General features: G+C 42.2%; 1 non-coding gene across 1 annotated transcript; it reads right to left on the minus strand.

The window, feature by feature from the left end:
• Positions 1-4,418: 4,418 nt before the first annotated feature.
• On the minus strand, positions 4,419-4,491 carry TRNAK-CUU (transfer RNA lysine (anticodon CUU)). The gene has a single exon. It is a non-coding gene; the product is annotated as a tRNA-Lys (tRNA).
• Positions 4,492-7,268: the final 2,777 nt, after the last annotated feature.

A 7,268-nucleotide genomic window follows, 5' to 3' on the forward strand; every position in this document is an offset into this window, starting at 1 on the left:
TGAGCTCCTGTGTCAATCAAGGCCCTGTGCTTCTGAAATTTTGAAGTGCCAGGCCACTGAATGAATATATCCCAATAAATTCTGTTATATCCATTATCCCTTTCCCCCCCTGGCAGGAGGCAGGGCACCCCTAATTATCGGGATTACATCCACATGTACAGTTGACACAGTGCCTAGTGTCAGTGCTAGAGTTACTGTTGGAGCTATCAGAGTTGTTCTGGGAAACTAGGAAGTGACAGCTACCCTCCTGGTATTGCTACCTCGGGATCTGCCCCTCTGCAGCTCCCGTAACCTCTTGAAAAGATCAGAAGTTGGTTGACCATCCCATCTGTTCATGTTCTCACCAAACTGGTCAGGCAGAGTTATCCAAATACTCCCACATGATTGCCTCTGTTGTCTGGTTTAGTTTGACCTATTTTGGAACGGCCTCCTTGGAGGATGTCTGTTTGTGACAGCTGAAACTTGTATCCACCTGGAGGAAGAGGAATTGGCATCATTCCTCTTCATCAAGTTGGATATGGTGGTTTTAAATTCCTCCTTCATCTCCTTCATGCAATTCTCCATCTTTCCAGTCAGAGTTTCAATGGCTGAAACCAAAGAAGTACGTGCAAGACTATCCTCTAACTGCCTCATTTGGTCAGTGAAATGGCCAACAGTGGGAGGCACTCCACCTTAATTTCTTGCCACAATTCTGGTTGCCAGAATGGTAGCATAATTAGGAGGAGCAAGCTTAAAGAGCTTTTTGGCAAGGCCTGTTCCCACAGGAATTTCATCAGGATTCAGCATATTATGATCTCCATACATTACTTCTCTCACAGCAAACTCTCTCAGGTGCTTGATTGCCTTGTCTATCATGTTCCAAGGCTTAGGGTTCCATGGTAAATCATCTCTGCTGGGGTACCTTATAAGGACTGCCAGTAGGAGGCGTGCCCATGGAGAAACTTTACCAATGCACTTGCCTAGGTGCCTGTCTATGCCAGTATCCTTTGAGAGCATCCCCAACTGAGAGGCCGACTTGTCACCTACCACCAACGCTGGGGCTCCCATATCAAAGCACCTCCCTAGCCAAGACAGCACTGGCTCAGTGTCTCCTCTGATGTAATCCTTTCTCACATGCCTAATTTTCTGTCTGGGTGCATTAGCTGACTGTGTGTCATCTTCCTCATCATCATCTTCTTCTTGAACTCACTGTCCCCATGCTCCTGCTGCAATCCTTTGTGCAATTTCTTGGAGTTCAGAGGCACTTCCAGCAGTTGCTAATTTACTAGGGCTTATATCCTGTCCTACATCCTCATCATCTATATGTGGTCTCAAGAGATCTGCCAGACTTTTAACCTTCTCTTCCTCATCAGAGGGATCTTTCTTAACAGAGGGTCCCTGAACAGAAGGATCCTGACCTCCTTCTGGACATTCTGTGCCCTCTCCTGCAGCATCTGCACCTCCTCCTGCAGCTCCTTTGTGCTTTCTGGTGAGAGTAGCAACCACATTCACTGGTTTAGCTTTCACATTTGCAGCAGAGTCAGCAGGAACAGAGAGATTCTGTGCAGAGTCAGCAGGTACTCTTTGGGACCCTGCAGCCGCTGCTTCTTCCATGTCTGCAGCAGAGAGGAAGAAAATGTGCCTCATTAGTGGCGCCTGCCTGAATAGTCATGGCAGTTATGTGAGATCCTGGCAAAGTTCCTGGAGCTACTGGCAGAGTTCCTGCAGCTGCTGCTACTAGCTCTGAGCCAAAGCTATCAGCAGCTTTCTCATAAGCCTTCTCTTACCTGCACATAATTGTGATCTCCTGGACACTGTAATCATAATAAGAACCTAATTCCAGACCTCTCTGAACTATTCTGTGTTTTCTTTTATGTCTGTGCAAGCTGCTAGAGCAAATAGCTCCTCGCCTCTCTCTGTAAAGCGCTACCAGTAGCCATATGGTTATTACCACAAACACCAGATTCAAGCTCAACATAAAAATCAATTCAGGGTTCCATTTGTTCACATAACCTTCTGCAACAGGAATAGCAAATTCATATGCTTCTACTGGCAGATTTGTAGTTGAGTTGCCATAACTCCCTATTCCGATAAAACCAGAACAGTACTCAACAACTTTCTGCAACTTGTCCTTACCCCAAAGAAACAGTTTATACGCCACATATCTTAGAATTTTATCTGTCGTAGTAGAAACAGCCCATCAATAAATCATCACACTGAGAACAGAATATATAAGATGCCACAGGATCCAAAACAGCTCCATTTTGCTTCCTGATCTGAGCAGAAATAAATCATACACACAATTGACCCACATTGGGTGAAAAAATATGAATTGTAACATCCCCCTCCCACACCAACAATGACCAGGCTAGCTCAGTCTGGAAACAAATGAAAGCTGTATTTACAAGCAAAACTACAATCTATGATGAAATGCAATGAATATGTACAAATATGCACTATTCACAACATTTACAAATATGTACAATCAACAGAAAAAGATAACCAAGCCCCCAGCTTTCCCCCTCCCCTCAAGGGGCTGTGCTTCTTCCCCAAGGGGCCTTTCTCCAAGGGGCCTCCCCCCCAACCAGAAGGAATCCCTCCAGACCCCACTGGCAGAAGGCAGAGAGTCAAGAAGCAGAGAGGCTGTTAGACTTAGCTTATCAAGGTCAGTATGTTATCTTCAGCCAGAAAAGAAGAAGCAGCCAGACAGAAACCAAGCAAGATGAGACTGAGAGAAGACGGACCGCGAGAGTCCCCAACTCCCCGCTGTGCCGTATCTTGTTTTGAGTAGTGGTTCTAAAACATTTCTATCTCTCCAATGGAAGTGTTTAGAATAATCATTATTTTGCTTTCTTACACCCAGTAGTGACTTATTTACATTGCTTCACTTTCTCTGCTCAAACTTTGTGAAGAAAAATTTAAAAGACAGACTTAAAACCATCACAGTGGCAGATTGACTACATTACCTCGTTCTTGATCTGGTAAGCAATATGTGCTGACTATGGTAGAGGCGAGTACTGAATGGTTGGAAACTTATCCAGTTCCTGATGCAACTGCATGTAACACCATTCTTGGTCTGGAAAAGCAAATCCTGTGGAACTCCAAAGAGGATTGAATCAGAAAACAGAGCTCATTTCAAGAACAATCTTGTAAAAAACTGGGCCAAAGAGCACAGCATCGAGTGGATATTCCACATTCCCTACTATGCACCAGCTGCAGGAAAGTCCAAATGCTACAATGGTTTGCTGAAAACCACTCTCAAAGCCATGGAGGGTGGATCCTTGAAAAACTGGGAGAAACATTTAGCACAAGCAACCTGGTTGGTGAATAGTAGAGATTTAGTGAATGAAGCTGGACCTGCTTAATCAGATCAGGAAGAAGGTGATAGAGTTCCTGTTACCAGAGAGAAGAATCTGTTAGTCAAAACTGTTTGGGTCTTTTCTCCTTCAGGAGAGGCCAAACCTGTCCAAGGGGTGGTTTCTGCTGAAGGTCCTGGGCACACCTATTGGGTAATGCTAAAGAATGGTGAAATTCACTGTATTCCACAAAGAAATCTAACTTTGGCTGAAAGAGGTTGAATTCAGAGTGTTGTACAGATACGACATCCTGCCTAAGAGGAGAATCCACTGTGCACGAACCCTGAGAACCCTGAGAGCCCTGAGTCACCTGAGTGTCCCTGTTTCTTTCTTCACTCCATCTGTGAGGAAACAAGCTGTTTGCTGTTTTTCCCGTGTTTCAAACTTTTGAATCATCTACATCTGAGATAGCCGGAATGGACTATAAACTTTATTCACTTGTTGTAGGTATTGTTTTGGATTAGATGGATAGTAGTAGTGGCCAATGGAATTGTTTAGAAGGGGTATCCGGATTGTGACAGTTTTAAGACTGTCTTTAATTTTTCTTCACAAAGTTTGAGCAGAGAAAAGTGAAAGAATGTAAATAAATCACTATTGGATGTAAGAAAACAAAATAATGTTTATTCTAAACACTTCCATTGGAGAGATAGAAATGTTTAAGAATCACTACTCAAAACAAAGTCACTCAGTATCAGCTTGCTCGGCTTCTTTCTGCTTCTCCTTCTGCCTTGGGAAAATAAGGCTCACCCCCCTGCATACCGACCTTGACAAGCTAAGTCTAATGAACCTCTCTGCTTCTTGGCTCTCTCTGCCTTCTGCCAGGGGGGTCTGGGGGGAGTCCTTCTGGCTGGGGGGAGGCCCCTTAGGGAGAAAGCCAGGGGGCTTGGTTGTGTTTTTCTGTGAATTGTACGTATTTGTAAATGTTGTGAATACTGTATATTTGTACATATTCATTGCATTTCATCATAGATTATAGTTTTGCGTGTAAATACAGCTTTCATTTCTTCCAGACTGAGCTAGTCTGGTTATTGTTGGTGTGGGAGGGGGATTTCAGCTTTCACACTGTTACAATTCATATTTTGGCGCCCAACATGGGGCATGAACCCAGAACCCTGAGATTAAGAGTCTCATGCTCTACCAACTGAGGTAGCCAGGCTTCTGGGCATCAGTTAAAAGGTTCTGTTGCTCTAGCCACTCTATTGGATGAGTTCTGGAGTTCCCCTTTGTGGGCAAAGCTGGCATGTTGCTGAAGTCTTTCTTTACAGTTTAAATTACTGTTTGGCATTTCTGGTTTTTGCTAATATTGTTTAAATTGTTACGTGTTCCTGCTTGTGATACACCTTTCCACAACCAAATATTTTGAATCAGTAAGTAGGTTTTATTAATATTTTCCATGGGATTTTTATTAATAAAGTTATAATTATTTTTATTAATCGTTCCACCAATTATTAAATATTAATAACCTTAACATCTTACTATGTCAAACAAAGGTTTTCTGAACTCAGAGATAAAAAGTGCCAGAGATATCAAAATACTTGAAAAGCATTGAGCAGAAAGTATTTGGTGGGCAGAGAGAAACCACAACCTTTTTTTGCAGTTCTGGAGGCTGCCATGTAAGGACAGATCCAGGGACCATCTCCAAATTCGCACTCTGTCCTCATGAGTAAAATCCGGCACTGTTGGCTTTCCATAGGGTCCTGGCTTGCCTCTGATTTTATAAGTGGGATAAAGCTATTTTGTGGGTTAGCCTTTTCCATTTTCTGAATTCTCTAAATTGAACTAAAGTTGTCCATAATCATCCTTGTAGAATTCACGACCGAATAGAACCTGTAAATAAAATTTAACCAGTTTGTACATTATTTTGGGGCAGGGTTTTCAGGAAAATAAAGATAATTATGTTTTTATAATTCCCACCACATTAATTTAATCCAAATCAAAACAAAGACGCTTTTCTGTATAGGGTGTATAGAATTACAGAATGGTTTGGGTTGAAAGGGTCTATTAAAGACTATCTAGTTCCAATCCCCTCCCCGCCATGGGCAGAGACACCTTCCACAGGCACCTAACACTGTATCATGTTGCTAGTTCCCAGAACCTTACACTATATCAGGTTGCTCAAAGCCCCATCCAGCCTGGCCTTGAATGATTCCAGGGATGAGGCATCCACAACTTCTCCAGGCAATCTGTTCCAGCGTCTCATTTCCATTATCACCTATTGTATGCTGATCTTTCATTGGGAGATTAAGCCAGCTTGTGTCAACAGCCACCTGACAAGTGCTACAAAGGTGATGTGAAGGATAGCAACTGGTCATTTTCACAAGACCTCTTTTCTGCTTCAGTGGTGGTTTGAAGAAACTCAGGTTTGGGCTGCAAAATTTCCCAAAGCTAGGCAGATGCCTACAATCTTTCCTGCAGAGGCTTTTCACATAGTTTAACTGACCAAGAAATAGTAAGGACAAGCAGCCTTGTCATTAAAAAAACACAAAATAATTGATTAAAGAAGCAACTCTTATTAATTCCAGCTGACTTCATTTGTGAGCTCTCTCAACTCTCTGTAATAAAAAGTTCAAAATTGAAGCATTCAAATGCAGATTTAAGATAGAAATGTATGTGCCAGTGTTTGAAAATTATAGACTCGTAAATCCATCCTCCAGCTTCTATGTGAAACAGAGATAATAGTCTCTCTCCCACAGAAGGATTATGGCAATGAAACTGTATATTATGTCAAAACGCATCTGAAACCCTGGACAATTAAGAAAACAATTGCCCCTTGCAGAAACTCAGTCCCTCTCCCTAGGTTTGCTTAGGAAGCTCTCTTTTATCTCACATGGACATATTAATGCCATCACCTCTACCAGCTGCTATTTTGTACTGCCATTGGCTGTGATGATGGGCTGGTGTACCACAGGGAAATAAGTAGTTTAACAGGAACCACAAACACAAGAGCCTAGATTCTGAGGGGCCAGACATGAGTCTATAAAGCAGACAGCATGATCCTGACAGATCCTCTAAACACACCTGAGGGCAGCATATTTAGCCAAGCTAGCTCAGGTACTGCTGTAAGCAGTGTAACACCAATGCCAAAATGAAGACTTTGCATTTTTATGAAGCCTTCTGTACTGATCACATGTTGCTTTTTGTTAGGTCCCCAGATACCATTTTAATGTGATTATGAAATGCAAAGCCGGACTGTTGCTGGTTCCTGCCCCACGACCCTGATTCAGTGACACTCATGCAAACCCAGAGACACCACTAACACTAACAACATTTCACCAGATTGATGGTCATGAAGATCAAAGCACAATCTGGTCTGTATAAATGGCTTCTTAAAAAATATATTGTTCACAAATTTGAGAATAATTACACTGCATTTATTCCAGATCTAACAAAGGCCAGATCAGTGCCTAGAACTCCTCTCTTTCAAACTCATCCAGATCTATTCATAAAGCTTTTATCCAACATGTTAATATTTATTCTTATATTTTCTTACGTTGAAGAGAAATTGGACTGCTTCTTCACTTTCCTCTCTCTTATAAGTTAACAGCCCACAATACGGTTTTGTACAGATAGAACAACCAATGTATAGGCAGTAAATTATTCTGAAGCAAATGTTGAAATGTGGAAGGCTAGTGAAAGGTGTCACAGTTTAGCCTGTAAATTAGCTGAAGTTCTTTAATGTAACTTGTGACAAAATTTGCACTTGGTTGGACTGTGATCAAAATGTGGTTCTACAGCTCGCAGGCTGAGAGACAGCAAGGAGAAACCTAACTCTGAAATCTTGAAATGCAAACAGCATCTGTGGGAAAAGAAATGTGCTTTCCAGCACACCCATGCCTTTCTATGATTTTATCCTCCTCTATGCTCGTAAGGCTTTTTCTTTTCCTTATTCACTGAGCCACAGTGTTACAATGAATCCTGGGCACATGGGAAGGA

The sequence above is a fragment of the Indicator indicator genome (assembly GCF_027791375.1).
Source record: "Indicator indicator isolate 239-I01 chromosome Z unlocalized genomic scaffold, UM_Iind_1.1 iindZ_random_scaffold_83, whole genome shotgun sequence".
Classification (NCBI taxonomy): Eukaryota; Metazoa; Chordata; class Aves; order Piciformes; family Indicatoridae; genus Indicator; species Indicator indicator.